The 18,206-nt window shown below is 39.8% G+C and overlaps 1 protein-coding gene across 1 annotated transcript in view; it reads right to left on the bottom strand.

Annotated features, from left to right (window-relative positions):
• Positions 1–18,206, bottom strand: part of GID4 (GID complex subunit 4 homolog) — a 781,841-nt gene that overhangs the window by 748,888 nt on the left and 14,747 nt on the right. The window lies entirely within an intron of this gene.

Below are 18,206 nucleotides of genomic sequence, written 5' to 3'. Positions count from 1 at the left end.
ATAAATAAATGATAGAATCCAGGCCACCGATGAAGGCAAAATCTTTTATGAAAACACACAGACCTGTATTTTTTTTTTTACTTTGAGTTTTATTCAGTTTTACAGTGTGCTTTGACGTTCAAAAAGAGACAAACTGTGAGGGCATGCATATTAAATATCTAGGTATCGTTACTGAATTAATTATAAAAAAAATCACTCACATCTAATTACCAACAACTTATAAACTCAATTACTAGTCTAACAGACAGTTGGAGCAGACTCCTCTTCACATTTGAAGACAGACAACTTTAATCAAAATGATACAGTTACCTAAAATTGTATTCATTGCCCAAGCTCTAATAATTCCCCTACCTGTCAAAATTAAACAGAAAATTAATAACTTACAACTCAACTTCCTTTGGTATCCCAAAAAAAAAGAAAAAACAAGAATTTCTCTTCAGAGCTGGGATGAAGGAGGTATAGGCTTTCCAAACATTGATTATTTAAACTCTGTATTTATTAACATAGTGTTGCTTTGGAATAATACTTCTTATACATCATACTGGAAATCAATACACAAAACACTACTTAATAGCAATAGGACACGAACCATATACTCAAATACATGCAAACATCTTGATATGGATTTTAAAAATATACATTCAAAGTGAAAGGTCAAAACTTGTTCTCAGACCTCTTATAAACCAAATTATTGGTGTTGTTTAAAAAGCTTGTGTTTTCTAATCAATTAAATTAAGTCTTTATTAATAATTATGTTTCCTATTGCTTACACAAATGAATGTTTGATATCTTCTGATACTCAGAAATGTTAGAATTTAAGAAGGGTGACCTATTATATTAGAATCAAATTCAGCTAAGAAAATAAGTTCTGCAGACTGTACATCCAAACTTGTAAGGATTTTATGCACACCAAGCTAGTACCCTCAGAGCCATACAATAAGAGTAACTTAAAAATCTTGGATTTTATCTCAAGAATGATTAATAGCTCACCCAAAAACATTTCATATATATCCGTTATTTATAAAATTCTCAGAAATGATTTTAGCAAAACAGAGGTTTCTTTTTGGAATTATTCAAGTGAAGTTAATAGACAAGTATTCTCAGAAAAAGAAACTTTGAGGAATCCACACATCTTCCCTGTTCTGGCGTGTAAATACATGGAAGTTTTTACATATATGTTTTTTCACCCCACAGACTAGCAATGTATAAGAAAGATGAAATGAAATGCTGGAGATGAGGACACCCTGATGGTGACTGGGATAGTCAAACACCTTTCTCTTCATAAAAGACACACAGGTTTTAAGTTCCAGATCCTGGATCGCATAGACATAGGTGATCTTGAAGGAGACATCCCGAATATCTGAAGAAACATGAACTCATGTAGCAATTAAAGCTCAACTCTTTTAGGAAGCCTGGACTATACTACTACTGTTCAATTAAAAACGTGCACTGGAACTTAGAAAATTGCCACATTGTTTACATGACTAATTGTATTTTATTCTACCAATTGGTTTTAAATACAGTTTTAAATCAGTTATAATTTAAGTGCACATTTTGTTTCCATCATCATACATACATTTTTTCTGGTTCTTTTTTTCACATTATTCAATTTTATTTTTTTCTGGTTCTTTTTTCCACTTTATTCAAAATGATGTGCAATAACAATACTAACTAATTATACAATTATATATATTTTTATAGATTGTTTTTAGGGTTCTTGTACACAGTCCTGAAGAAGTCTAGAAGGACGAAAGCGATCTTTTGTTAACAGGTTATGAAAATAGAAACTGATTTTTACATGCAAAATGTATATATTTATATTTTTGATGCCAAATGAACTAAGGTTGATATTTCCAGCCATGTAGTATGTTGTCTTGGATAAAATCACACACTTAATCTACTTAATAATCTGGTTAAATAAGAGGTACCACATCATTATAAATTTTATTTAAAGTACATAAGGGTTATATATTATTGTGACAGCTACTAAGTAGGGCAGGACCAGCTCGAATGTCACACTGATGGGGGAAGGGATGTGAATTTAACATGTGTACCAATAACACCGTTTTACAGCACAATAAACCACTCCCATGCCTGATAAAAGGTATATATTATTTAGAAAGTTTGTGAAGAAATTATTACTCTATTTTTGTTTTACTTGGATCGCTTGTCTGTGTACTTAATAAAAGGATTTTCGACTGGAAACAGACTGCCTGCCTTGCTTGGATTACTTGCGAATATTTAGCAATGCTGTACAATTATATATTTTCTATTATTTTTTGTTTTGACTTAAGACGAGTTGTAAGTTAGCTACTTCTACTACTACTGTCTGATCTGATTAATATACAGTGATTAACTACAAATATATGGATTGAAAATCTTCCACACAGAGAAGTTACTTACAACTGTACAATTTCTGACTCCCTTATCCTTTTCAATGTTCCTGAAGTCATTCCTAAAAGCCAAACATATTTACTATGGTCTATCCTCTCTATAGCAAGGAAAACGGTTACTAAAAATTGGAAATCCCAATCTACTCCCATCTTTAAAGGTGAGTTTATTCATCCTGTGAAATACATTTGCTAGAATGAGACTGCTACTATAAAACCAAGGACTAACACAACTCATCATTTAATTGCTTGGACAAAACTGTCTAATCCGTTAGAGAAACATTAAGTGTTCTCCTATGTATATTGCTTTTTTTTTTTTTTTTTTTTTTTTTTTTTAAGTTATGGACATTGTATATAGTTTGCTTTTCTTGTTACTATACTGTTAAGTTAGTGTTATAAAATAAATAAAAACATTTTGGGAAAAAAAACTATGACTATGTATGTCACTTGAGACATTAGTCCACTCTCCTGCTTCCACCTTTTTGTCAATAAAAAGCAATAAATGTGTGGGGTTTATATTAGGGCATGTTCCCTTAGTTTACAATTTTAAAGAACTGCATTTGCCAGTAAAGTTCTTCAATAATTCCTCCCAGCTACTGAAGGCTCATTTTCTAATCTTCCTCTCATTTTTGGGGAAGGTTACAGAAGTAATATTCTCACTTTCTGCAGAAACCCAGAAGAGTTTTGGGAAAAGACACAGCACAGAAAGCAGGTGCTTATTACTGTACATAGAATGCAGAGAAATGTGGTATGTGATTTCCAAACTACACAGAGGGGTGAACTTGTAAGTGGTACATTTAAAAGGAGTGTGTGTGTGTGTGTGTGTGTGTGTGTGTGTGTGTGTGTGTGTGTGTGTGTGTGTGTGGTCTCAATGCCCCCACAAGGGAATGAAGAAAGCAAAATACTCATCAAAAGTAAAAAATGCACAGTTTTCATTATTATAGACAACTGTAATTTTGTCCTCACAATTTTAACACACTGCCACACAAACTTCATCTCTCACTTCAGGGTGACAAATCATCTCTTATTGATCCTTGTTACAAGCTTGGCCTTTAACACTTTAGGAGAGAGTATTTTTAAACTCAGAAAATAGCAAAGGAGTAGTAAGGCTCTGAGCCATTAACGAGTTGTTTCCTGTACTCCAGAGAGTTTGATTCCTTATGTCTCCCTTTGCTTGGGTGCAACAAAACTAGTCATTTAGCCAGTTATCTGTGTCACTCCTGAAAAGGGACACTTACCCCTGAAAAGGGCTTACCCACTTTAGAAATGAACATGACAACAAGCTGAAATAGTGCAAAAACTGTGAGTGTTATCTAATTTTGTGGGACAGCTGTCAAAGGGTTTATTGTGTATTCATTTCCATCTGATGACTGTGAGAGCCAACTTAGCCAGACCCATTCTGAGAAGCCCAGGAGGAAAAAGATCCAAAGGAATCAAGCAAGATAAAAATATAACAATTTACCAGTAAGGAAACAGCTACATTAATAATGAAAGTTAAAAAAAAAAAAAAAAAAAAAAAAAAAAAACTAGAACCAACTTGTTGCTTAATGTGAAGCAATGGAAAGTATAGGCAGATATGTGAAGTGCGACTATCTCCATAGAACACTGGAGCAATTAATGTTACCATTCACTTACAATTCATCTTGAAAGAAAATTTGTTAAACAAGTCTACAAAAATTAGACATTACTAACAGGTCTTACACCAGAGAAAGGCTGTACCAAATGTGGGCAATATAACTGCAGAACAAGCCATTACTGAAACTACTTTTACTTATTGTTTACTTTATCCTTTGTTAACCAGGATAATCCCAATAGGCTACTAGCTTCCTCCGGGATAACCCAGGTAGTATTTATACTGCTAAAGGAAGTTTGACCAGGGCATCAGGAACTTCCCTTCTCTCTTTTCAATAGCTGCCATGGGATCTTTTATACCCACTAGAAGTACCACCAACTCAAGTTGTGTTCTGTTGCTGGTGTTTTTCTCTGTTGGTGAAGAATCTGTTCTGCTTGTTCTTGTTTACCCGCCAAGCAGTGTTATAAGTGATTTGTTAACTGTTTAAACATTCTTTAGAGTCTCCTTGATTGATTTTCTGCAGTGTTAAATATTTTTTATAGTGTCTCACTACTATTTTCTGCAGTGTTAAAAATTTTCTAGTGGTTTCCATTGAAACTAAGGTAGCTAGTAGCTATAGCATAGTCCAGACACAGGTTTGCTGCATCTGGGTCAGTTTGTAGTGGCTGTTTGTTCTGACCACATTTTCCAGGCCATCTTGGATTGGAAGGGCCCTTTCTGCACTCTAGTGAAGAGGGCTGTGTTGACTGGAACCAGTCTGGTGAAGGGTGGTTGGTCTAGGGCTTGGAATAAGCATCCTCAGTGGTCCTTTTGAATCTTTTTTAAAAGGTTTATGCTTGTCATGCAGCATCACGTACTGGCACGCAATTGTGCGCCACAGCCGGTCAGATTAATTCAACAGTTTTTCCCTTAGTTACAGCTGTAGCACATTAGTGTAGCCCTCAGTGCTTTCATAGTCAAAGAAATACTGCTAGTGAATTAAAACCTATTAAATAACAAAAAATAAAAAACGGGTAGAAATATCCATCCACTGACCTCCTCCTTGATCGATCCTGAAAAGCCCCCCCCATGACAACAGTCTTCAACCTAGCATTATGGACAGTTGGCCCACCATTGTTTCTCCTTTCAACCTTCTTGACTTGGGTTTCTTGAGGTAGTGTAGCAATTGCCTCATATACACCACACCGACAACCCTCCAATAACTCACTCTGGTATAGAGTGCGAAAGATGCATCTACGTCAAAAATCTTGAACCCATGCCATCTCTCACTCAAAACAGTAACACGGAAGAGGTCGTCAACCCACCCACCACTACACATGCACGTAGTACGCATCCAACACAAAAATCAACATACATGGATGTTCTTTCAAAAAAACCTACCAAGACACCAGAGACCTCCAAAACAAAAAACTGCTAAAGCTAACACAGTTTCCACAGCACCAATGACTCATAGCAACACCAGTGTCCCACCTGCCAAGCCCTTAAGGCGTAACACTCAAAAAAAAAAACAAATTTTCTACTCAATGGAGACTCAGCGAGACACACGGCTGCCCCACTCACCAGGTTGGACAAGGAGAAAGTCACAGTCAGTTGCCTATCCAGTGCCAGGATTCTTCAGATCACGCATGCACTCAGGTCTCACAGCAACGGGTACTGTTATGACTCTCATAGTTCATGTCGGAGTGAACAACCGGAAACGTACCTCACTGGACAATATGGAGAGAGACATGATTGAGCACTCTCAGTACGTGTCTCAGGCAGGTATGTCCCTAGCCTTGAGCAGCATATTACCTCACCTAGAATGAAGCCACAGTATAAACAACAAACCAAAAAAAAGTAGCGAACTGGTGAAAAATAAAAAATTAAAACCAACAAAGTTCACCAGCAGGACATGTAGACCCAAAATTCACCAGCAAGACTTGTAGACACAATTTATTTACAGGTTTAGCGCTTTCAGCAAAATAAAATTGACTTAATCATAACAATGTAAAAACAGTCATGAATGATTTAAATATGTTGCAATTACACAGGATAGATTGGATTCCCACCAATCAGCAAAATTACCTTGAATAAATTAATACCATAAAGGCATACACCATAAAAACTAAGTAACTCAGTAAAAACATTTTTTTAAAAAACATTTAAAAGTCTAACCCTTTCTGCTCTTTCTTTTAAAGCAGGCAAAATGGATATAAAATCATTCAATCCTGGACACAGGTTGGCTGCTAAATGAAGTTGCCACATCAATTCCCTTTTATTTAAAGTGTTTTTCCAATTGCCGCCCCTGGGGTTTACTTCTATTATATCCAATATACCAAACTTAAATCCAGAAAAATTGGCACATAACTTACTGTGCCTGAATAAAACATTAGTTTCTTTTAAATTCTTAATATCGTATAAATATTTGTATATCCTGAACCCGAGAGCCCTCTCAGTTTTCCCAACATAAAACCCCGGGCAGGAATTGCACTTAGCCAAATATACTATTTTACTAGCATGACAATTGCCTTTTTTTAAAAAACACTGTCCTGGTTAATACTGTCAAGTTTTAAACTGACAATATAAATCTACACTGTGTACAACAACCACAGGCTTAAGTGAATTCATTTGATTTTGCACTACTGTTATTCATATTACCCTCTAAAGTAAGTTTCAAGTTGCGACCCACTTTAGTACAAAAAATAGGTTTTTCACCCACTGCTTGTAAAATATTGAGGTCACCCCTAAAAATATTCCAATTCTTATAAAGGATGTTCCTTATGTCACTGTAGTGTGAACTGTATTGTACCACACATGCCTGTGTAAAATTGTAGTTAGAACTCCCTACTTTTACATTATTTTTGGTTTCAGAGAAACCTTTACCTAACAAAAATTGATATTTCAAACCCCACTCACTCAGAATCTCCTGTGAAATACTCTCAATAAGTTCCAATGGATACCCTCTCTCCAGAAACACATTCTTAAGGCCACTGAATTCCTGAAGGACATCCTCAAAATGAGAAGTCATTCTGGAAATGCTAATGGCCTGTCCCTTGACAATACTTTTTTTCTGGTATAGTGGGTGATGACTTTGAAAATGGAGATAAGAATTACAAAAAGTTTTCTTTCTATACACTTTGCATCTAAAGCAACCTACGTCCTTGATAATAGTAGTATCCAAGTAATGGATCTCTTTCTTATTAAATTCATAAGTGAATTTCAAGTAGTGAGTGGTACTGTTGAGATATTCAATAAAACCAGCCTGGGGAGTCATGGTCGACAAACCCCACTGCCTTGCAGCGACTGTTTGCACCTGGCACGTCTAGGCTTTCAGCTGTTGGCAAAGGCTCCTGACTCCCCACAATACCTTTTTAGGCAAAGTCTTAAAAATGAACTTGCCAACATGAAATTTGCCGATCATAACAAAATAAGGGTCATGCTGCTAAACGCTAGAAGCTTAAACCAAAAGCTGCACATCCTGGAAGCTCTTCTATCACTGAAAAATGTAGAGGTCTGTGCAGTCACAGAAACCTGGTTCAAGGCCTCAGAGTACCCTGGCCTTGGAAGGCTACAATGCCTTCCATACCTTCAGACCGCAAAATGAACATGCAAGAACTAAAGGCGACAGGGTTTCTATCTATATTAGAGATAAATTCACCTCCCGTCTAGACTAGACAACTCCATGGAGTTATTCCAAGTTCAGGTTACGGTGGGCAATTCCAAGTCATAGCCAGTTATAGATCCCCCTCCATGGGACATGAGCACATGAAGCCTACTTGACCAAACTGGAGACAATCCAAATATTACCAAACACCCTGGTTATGGGGGATTTCAATTACCCACATCAACTAGGAAACCAGCGCTAGCCCTAATCCACTAACACAAAAAGTTCTTGATTTTGTTAACTCAAATGCCCTGGAACAAATTGTTCATACCCCAACAAGATGAACAAACATACTACATCTGGCCCTCACTAACATATCAAACGGATGCAGTACTACAACTGCCAGACCCTCATTAGTTAAATCTGACCATAAAATCGGTCACCTTCAAGCTGACACTAACACCAAAACTCACAAAAGGGGGAAATCACACTAAAAAAACTTCACCAAGGCAGACTATACCTCACCTAGAAGGGTGAAGGTATAAATGCATTCTGAGCCACACCCCCAGCTGAAAGCGGTAACTGTACAGGGCTTTAGTGTAAGCTTCTGTGTAATCACCTGCTTAAGTGCACAGACTCGGCTGTACAGGTAAAAATTAAAGCCAGAGCCTCAAGTAAAAACAAGCCACCATGGTGGACATCCAGCATCAACTAACTTTACAATAAAACACAAAAGGTTGCTGTCCATGAAAACAAAAGGGAGACCCCAACAATGGAAAAGCACTCTCCTCGGCCTCAACATGCAAATAAGACAACTTGTCAACTCCTCCAAGGGCTTCTTTGAGAAAAGCTTAGCTGGCACATCCAAAGATAACTACAAAGTCTTTTACAGCTACGTACATAGCCTAAAAGGTAGGACCCAAGCATGTGCAGAACTAGTGATCAATGTTATCACATACAGTGACCCCACAGAGACGGCAAACCTGCTAGCAAATAAGTTTGACAAAAATGTCACCCCCCTATCCCCTCCAAATCTATCACAAACCTTGTCCCAAACTTCCCCCCACTCTACACATCTGAAGAAAAGCTCATCAAAGCCTTGTCCAAGGAGGGAAAAACAAAGAAAAAAAAAAAAAAAGCCTCTATGGGACCACACGGCATCCCAGACTGTCTTCTAAACAGGCTAAAACATGAACTAGCATCACCATCAAGTACCCTTTTCAATCAGAGTCTAACCACAGGATTTGTTCCTGCGGAATGGAGAACAGCAACAATTACTCCACAAAGGTGTCCTAGCAACAGACCCAGAGAAATACAGACCCATAAGCCTGACCAGCCTCATCAGTAAAGCCATGGAACGTATCATTATGGACTCATAGGTGACCTCCAAAAACCCTGGATACTACCAAATTCAGCTTCATCAAGGGCAGATCCTGCCTGTTAAATCTTGTTGATTTTTTCAAAAATGTGCTCAAGGACACTGATGAGGGCAAATCTTTGCAAACAGCATACCTCAACTTGGCAAAGGCCTTTGACACAATCCCATACTCCGGCATTATCGATAAACTTAGCAAATTGAATGTAAACCCCTTCATTGTAAGATGGGTTGCTAAGTGACTCACAAACCGGACACACACTATCGAAGTGGGCGACTCCACATCACCAGCCGGCCTGCTACCACTGGGGTGCTACAGGGGTCAGTGCTGGGCCCCCTACTGTTTGGTGTATACTTCTAAGAGGTTCTGGTCCAAACTAAGGAGTAGTGGCTGACCAAGTTTGCAAATGACTGCAAACTGGATGCAGTTACTGCATCTCAAAATGATGCCTGTATACTCCAGCAGGGTCTTACACAGACCAACGACTGGTGTCTTAGTCATGGTCTCAAACTGAATGCAAAGAAATGCATCATCATTCCCTTCAGCACAAACAATGTCCCTTCACACTATCAATTCAACAACACTACCCAAGAGTGTCAAGAGACTTGGGTTCACAAGTTGACGGTGACCTTAACTTCGACCACCATGTGTCTACTGTAGTAAGGAAGACTTTTCCTCGACAGCCAAAGAGGTTAAAACCCCTTTATACTCCACACTTACCTGGCCCACAATAGAGTACAACACCCCATTCGGCATGCACAGTACAAAGCACATGCAGCAACTGAAGAGACCTCAGAGGTGTCTAACAAAGATGATCAATGGAATCCAGCACGTGCCGTATACAGACCAACTAAAGGCCCTGTCACTATCATATAGACGTCTTAGGTGAAACTTATGCCTGGCTTACAGAGCAAATCTCAAACCCCAGCCTAACGAACCTGCTGCATATCTGTAAATCTAACAGGATTAAAGTCCACCTATTTCAGGGAACTTAATATGGCCTGTGACTTAAATAGGACATGCTGAAGGGACAGATTTATCTCCCAGCGACTGCTGCATCTTTGGAATAGGCTACCTATTAGTGTGTAACAGAGCACCTCTATGACACTGTTCAAAAGTTTCCTAGAAAAGTGGATGAGGCACTGTAAATTTTTACCAGGAATAGTGTCCACAACCCTCCAGGACATGGGCAGTCATTACTAAATGCAATCTTGGGTATTAACCAACATTTCTACAGCATTACATTAGGATGAAATGGCTAGGCTTGAAATGACCTCCAGGTCGACAGCCTAGTAATCTCCTATGACCTTATGTTTAATGTCTCATCTGAAAGATAACCTACAGGAATGCAGCACTGCAATGTCAGCAATCCAATCACCTGAAGTATTAACAGAACTCACAGCTCTGTGGTCTTCCAGCAAAGGCAAGTAAGTGTGCTACCTGCTGTACTCCTGACAGTGTGTACGCAACAACCCAAAATAAGTATTAAGACTTCAAAATCTGTTACCCACTGTAGGAGAGGTAGCAAACCAATCTAGGAAGTTAAAGATGGAAGGGCAAATCTTGGCAAACTAACTTCCGCACAAATGCAAGACAGTGCAATTTGAGTGTTACCAAATTCAATACAACAGATTTATGATGAAACAGCAGCTGGGTCTACAAACACCCTGTAATGAATTTGGCACCCTCACTCTAAAGGGAGTGGACATTGTCAAGGAAATTATTGTACAGGGAGCAATCAAAGTAAAAGAATAAAGTAATAACCAATTTTTGCCTAGAATTGCCTCTTTAAATACATACAGAACCCAAAGGCCTACTAGATTTCATTGTTTCACATAACAAAATGGTAATTATATGAAGGCTGTGGTGATGCAGCAGTTAGCGTTGTCACCTCACAGCAAGAGGTTCTCTGGTTCGATTCTCGGCTGAAGAGCCTTCTGTGCGGAGTCTGCATGTCCTCCTGTGGTCGAGTGGGTTTTAAAGACATGCAGGTAGGTGAGTGTGCAACTTCTGTGAAGGTTGGACTCCAGACTGGCAACTCGGTACCGTAAAAATACCACTGCCAATCAATCTGCGGACCAGTGATCCCCTGTGGCAACCCCTAACCAGGAAAAGCCGAAAGACATTTTTTTTTTTTTTTTTTTTTATAAAAGCAAAGATATGCTATTCAAGTTTTAGCTGTGATCCAGTAACCGAAGAGAACTTGTGCAAAAGTTCACTGCACAGTCAGTATCTGGAACAGTTAAAAAAGCAGTTAAGACCAAAGTCAGAGACTACTTTATTCAGTAAAAGCCTTTTCTTCTGATCATTCCAATAGTGACAGAAGAGCAAATGCATACCCCATAATACAGTTTAAGTTTGCACTTGTTTCTAACCCCCCCCTACATACATACATACATACATACACACACAAACAAAAGGGAAAATATGGCCACAACTGCACAAAACTTCAGTAGGTCCTCTTCTGTACAGTGACCAAATTACAGCAGTGTGACAGCTTTGCAACCAGGTGGTACTACTCCATTTTTCATGCTTCTGCTGAAGAGCACACAAAACAGGAAGATATGGGACTTTTGCCTCGTTAGAAGAGGGACAGAAAACCATCTAAGACTTTGTTTCACAGACACTTCTACACTTAACATCTTGATACTATGACAAAGCCATGTTGAAGTGGACACGCATCATCTGGCAAAAAAAATCAGGAGAGAATAAACTAAACTGGTACTGGAAGCACTGTTCATTGGAAATGGAGCAGTGTTGATGGGACTCACAAAACTACAAAGAACTGAAGAGCTTGAAAGTTCTGTAAATACTTCCTACCCACCCTTTTTCTGTCTACACATTACCACTGGGAAATGTACTAGGAAAGACCTGCTTGACTTTCTACTCTATGCAGACAAAATCAACTTTAAGATGCTCAAAAAAAATTACTACTGCAAAGATTTCCTCTAGAAATAACGGAGCAGATGGAGCTAAAACTGTTGTGGGGTACTCATAAAGGTGGAAATGAGGTCATTCCAGCACACACCTCTCAGGTTTCCCTTCCTACACTCTCCTATATGGACCCAGGTAGCAACCTATTTTCGGTTGCAGGCCAGTCCAAGAACTGGTACACATCCACCTTAAGCCAAATGGGTGGAACACTCACACCCAACTACACTGCATCTCAAACCTCTCCAGAATTGATTCACTTTACTACTGCCCATTTTTCAATGGGCTGTTCTTGAATTACTGACTTTTGTGCCCTGTATATAAATGTACACAGCTCCAGAATGGTTCAACATTTTTTCAAGAAATTTTCAAGGTATGTTAAATAATTTCTCATCTTTATCCCCCATTTCACCCATTTTTACATGGAGTTGAGTACTGCAGCAACTATCAACCACCTCTCTCAATTCAGTGCCACTCTCTCACCTTCTCTAACAGAGGCTTTCAACTAGTGCAAGACTTCTCTTGCCTTATTTCTGCCTCATCCAAACCAGCTTTCTCAAATCATCTTTTTCTGCTTTCCTGTATATAGGTTCATAGGTAGGTAACTAGGCTAATCGGCCCAAGGGCCTAAGTAAGCCTAGCCAACAAAGTTCCCTGGCTTACGCCAACCCAAGAAAGTTAATTTCCTGTGCCCCTGTCGAGCAAAGCCACAGAAGTGATCCCCAAGGTGCATTTCCTATTTCCCATCCACTCATCAAGATATTTCTTGAAGAGAGTGTTAATGAGGAACTTTGCTCGACATAGATGGGTAGCTTGTTCCAGAGTATGGGAAGTCTCTAGGACAGGAATCTATCCTTCCAGCAAGTCCTGTTTATTGTGGCGACAAGGTTTAGGTCCCTAGAGCGTGTAGCTCGGAGGGACTGGGATTTCTTTAGGTGTAGCATGTCCAGCAGCTCTGGGTTTGCCACAGCTTTATATGTTAGGCAGAGATCACCTCAGAGTAGGTGATATGCTACAGAGTAAAGCTGGACTTTTTTGAGATGATCAGTGTAGGTGTAGGGCATCTGTTTGAGGCCAGTAATCCTCTTTGTGAGGTACTTCTGTGGCCTTTCCAGCTGCTGCAGATGTCTTGTGAGGTACATTCCAAAAGGGGCATTGTACTCTATAATGGGTCTAATGAATAGAGTAGAAGGGAACAATAACCTCTTTTTCCTGGATGAAAACCCTTTGGTGATGAGGTGTGCCATGTAGACGGATTTCCTGACTACTGTGGCAATGTGTTTAATCAAAGGAGAGACTACTGTCCACCTGGGTCCCAAGGTCTCTTATCACACATTCGGTGTTAAGAAGACTGACGCCTATGTGGTAGTTCATGGGTACAGAGTTTTTACCAAAGGGGATAACAATGCACTTTGACATGTAGCTTGAAGCCATGGCTCTGACACTAGGCATCTGTCTCTGAGGACCTTCTGTAGGATGTCCACATCATTTGGGGACTCGACTATAGCTCCTAGTTTGCAGTCATCTGCGAACTTGGTTAGCCAGAGGCCTTCTGTGTTAGCCTGTACTTCAGAGAAGTTAGATACCAAACAGAAGAGGTCCCAGGACTGATCCCTGTGGTACTCCACCTGTCACTGGTTTAGTCAAGACTTGCAGTCTGCAACTTTTACAGTGTGGGTTCCGTCAGTGAGCCAGTTGGCAACCCATCTTGTGACATAGGGATTTATACCTAGTTTAGCGAGTGTAACTATAATTCCAGAATGGGGGATGGTGTCGAAAGCCTTGGCGAGGTCAAGATAGGCTGTGTGAACCACCTTACCCTCGTCTACAGCTTTGGTGACTGCCTCAAAGAAGTTGATCAGGTTCAGGTGGCATGATCTGCCTTTCACAAACCCGAACTGGGTGGGGTCCAGAGTTTGGAGTCTACCAATGTCTTTGTTTATGAATTCCATGATGATACGTTCCATGGACTTGCAGACCAGGCTCGTCAGGCTAATAGGGCGATAGTTCCCAGGATCAGTGGTGGCTCCCCCTTTGTGGAGTGGGATAACTGTTGCTGTGTACCATTCAGTGGGCACAAAGCCTGACGTGAGGCTATGATTGACCATGGTGCTTAGGTGGGGAGGCAGTTCGTTCTGAAGTTCATGTAAAATGCAGCCTGGGATGTTGTCCAGTCCCATGGATGCTGTATTTCTGGCTTTAGAGATATGCAGCAAACCACTACATAAAACTGTTCTCCTTAACCCTCTCTGCATTTTGGGCTACCTTCACTTATGCTCCAATATTCTCATTTCTACATCAGTCCCAGTGTGCATCCTACTTCAGACACTTTGATCCATCAGCTCAAGATTCCTCATCTGCTCTGCTTTCACTTCCCAGGTTACTGTAGCATACTTAACCTCTTTCACCATCTTTCCTTCCACCTTAAATTTTTTAGCTTTCTCTATTTTACTTGCTGCCATTACTATTATCTTGTCTGTACTCAGCTAGATCCCTCGTGCTTTTAGTTAGCACTCCAGTTCCCTATCATTTCAAGTTCCTTATCAGAGTCTGCTTGTAGTGTCACATCATCCAAATACAGCAGTTATGTTGATCTTCCCTTCCAACCTGTTGCTAATGCAGTCCATAACTAGTACAAACTGGAGTGGGCTTACAGCTGAACCATGATGCACACCAACTCCCCACTGGGAACCCCACTGTCAGGTCCTAAAACTGCTCATACTTTTATCAATAGACACTTCTATATAACCTGCACTAATTCTACCAATGCTTCTGGGACTGGAAAGAAAAAAAAAAGTGCAAGACAGCCCAAGTCAGTTTTCTTGGACTTTGTCATAAGCCCTCTCCTAGTCCAAGTATACACAGCTGGACTATTCGCTCATCTCCAGGTTCTCCTTCATTACTTTGCCTCACTGCAAATTAGTCTTCTCAACGTGCGTTTGTTGCAGTCACCCACTCCAGAACTTCTGTATGACAGAAGACCGATACCTATGGACTACCTGCAATTATGGACAGCTCCTTTCTTCTTGTACAACAGGCATAAGATGTGTTGCTTCTCTCAAAAGGTAAAAGCAGCAGCTGCTTCCTGAATGTTAATAAAACATTATTTTTAAACTACAACGTATAAAATTTAAATCATTTCTTTACAGAAATACTTAAATCTACAAGGAGACAGCATATTAACATTTTTGATACCACTTAACATTTACAAAACACCAAGTCCCAGCTTAGGGCTAAACTCAGCAAGCAATAGACATACTCTATTTTCAATAAACATCCTTTAAGAAAAGGTTACAGTGTTAACACTACTGTTTGTATCCAAGTAAAATATTTGTTTTCTTGTTCTTTGTACAGCTGAGCAAGATAAAATGCAATTCATCTCAACAGGTTGCCATGGATGTCTACAAGGCCTATGAGGTAGCACATACCCAAAGAGATCAGAGTCCTACACTTGCAAACTGCCAAAATAAAGAACACAACACTCCTAAGATGCCACACTCTCAGACTTGGGACTTACTCACTATACTGAATTTACAGTTTCACTATTTGAGTATTGAAAATACAATCCTTAGAACAAGCATCCCCATTAATATAGCACAGAATAACAGCTCGCATGATGAGACACAAGCACACCAATACCCGAACTAATGCACTACGCTTCTTTTTCACAAAAAGTAGAAAAGAATGCTGTTGTGTGTGCAAGTGCTGTAATAACTCTTCTCTATAAACAATTATCACATAACAAGAAAACAGGAAGAAAAAAAAAAAGAGGAAATGTAGAAGGGTAACAAGCCCTGGTAGTAAACAGCTCACTTAGAAACTGACAATGGGGGAACATATTTCCAGTTTGTTCATGAGATCTGTCACATGAGCTACAGAATAAATTCAAAGTTGTACAACTAATCTCCTTATACTTAAAAATTCCACTGCAGTTTATAAAAATTCATACCATTATATTTCATAAACATTTATTTCCCTTTGCAGGAATACTACATTAAACCCAAGCCAACAAAAACTCAATAACAGTTTTGAAAGAGCACCACAGAATTACTGACTGTTGACTTACTGCTGTGACTGTCTATAAAACTGTCTTATAACTCTGTGACTAATACTGTTGTCACTGTAAACCATGACTACATATTCTGTCAGAATAAACTGAAATAATGCTTTAAGAATGGACCATCAGTGGATGCTGTACTTGCCTTGGTGCCCAGGATGCGTCTGTAAACTCTCTCAGGACCAAGTTCACTTAGGAGTACAAAACTATTGTGGTTGCATGTGATGCAAGTTTATGCACAGGCATTATAAACTCAGAAGTACTACGCTAATCATCTTTGCAGCCATTTTAAGCCTAGCCATGCTTCCACAGGGTTATTTCAAGGGTTAGATATAGGCTCAGACATGGGTGGTCAAGCATTTAAAGGCTACTTTTATCCGTAATAGACATAGGTGTCAGACCAGGGGTAAATTTTCAATTCCCTCTCCATTGGTCCACGTTACATGTGAATTGGGTTAGGGAAGAACTCTGCTTCACAAAGACGGGAAGCCAGTTCCACAGAAAGGGTAGTGTTTGGGACAAATACTCGTCCCTCTAGCATGTCCTACCTAGGACACACTCGCCCCTCTTGCACGTCCTACTTATGTTAAACTATGACGTTTCTGATGCTTTGTTTAGTAAATGTGCAAAAGGTCCATCAGAGTGGGACCAGTGGATGCTTTGTAGGCCAGACATTGATTGTGTCACAGCAGTCTGTAGGAGACCAACTACAGGGTAGGGCTTTGAGACAGTCTTCATAGGACTTGTTTACTTCCTGTATTCTGTTTGTGAGAAACTTTTGTGATCACTCCAGCTGTTGCAAATACCTGGTCAGGTACATACCAAAGGGTGCATCATATTCCGTAACTAGTCTGATGACTGCCAAGTACGGTGGAACAATGATGCCCTTGGACCTAGATGCCACACCTTTACATACAAGTTGTGGAATGTAGAAGGATTTCCTCACCACTGTAGACACATGCTGGTCAAAGGCCTGGTTACTGTCTACATGGATTCACTTTAGAAGCTAGAGATACTGAAATGTCGAATTTCAGTATCGAGTCCAGAAGACCGAAATAGCAGAAAAACAAAAACTGACACTCATAATATCAAAAACAACAATACAAAAAGAAAACCCAACCCTCCCCCGACATAAAAAACAACAAAAAAAACACACACATACCACTGCCATACGCATTAAGCAGGGGGCAAGCACCCCTGCACTCCCCACACCCCTGCTACTTATATACAAAAACTCAGAGGTCGCACTAACATGAAAAAAGACAAACCTAACATAATGCACCCTACTCTCCCATTACACACTATTATACCTATCTCACAAAAAACACACACACTACACACAGAAAAAACAAACCACTTTCAACACACACACATACGTCCACACTCATGCATGCACGCACACGTACACACACACGTACACACACGTACACACACACACACACACACACACGTATACACACACACACACACACACACACACACGTACACACACACGTATACACACACACACGTATACACACACACACGTATACACACACACACACACACACACACACACACACACACACATACACACACACACGTACACACACACACGTACACACACACACACACTTCTATTCTAAAACTTCCCAAAATGTTAAACCAAACCACATTCCTACATAAAACCCTAAAAACTGCAAACCTACCTGACCCTCCAAACATAACCACATGTCGGTCGCCATCTTTCCTACCCGTACACCACTCAACCTTAAAGGAACAGTATACCGGAAAAAACAGCACACATACCTACTACAGATTCGGAAAACTAACATTCAATATGCAGTTTCATACAACTGCACTTTCGCTCTTCAGGTCTCGAGATACTGAAATTCAACATTTCAGCATCTCCAGCTTCCAAAGTGAATCCTCTCAAATCCATGTTCACTGGGTATACTGCTAGTAGTACATTATCAATACACTAATCTGCAGGGGTAGCAGTCTTGCCAAAGGGTAATATCATGCATTTCTTTGAGACAAGTTTTAGACCATGGCTCTAGCACAAGTTATTTGTCAGCCAGACCTTCCTGTAGGATGGGTGTCTTTGGGAGATGTTGGCCTTATCTCAAAGTAGATGACAAAGCAGCCCCAGCACTGAGATCTGAGGGACCCCACTACTGACCATCTCCAATCCTAACTGGAGTTCTATCTGCAAACCAGACAACTATCCATCAAGTCATGTATGGGTTTAGGTCTAATTTTGAGAGTTTATCTGCAATGCCCAAAAATTACTTATTAAACTACACACACCTTGCAA

Source organism: Protopterus annectens, chromosome 12.part0, assembly GCF_019279795.1.
Source record: "Protopterus annectens isolate FY-2018-M chromosome 12.part0, PAN1.0, whole genome shotgun sequence".
NCBI lineage: Eukaryota > Metazoa > Chordata > Ceratodontiformes > Protopteridae > Protopterus > Protopterus annectens.
This window is presented reverse-complemented; position numbering and strand designations above follow the sequence as displayed.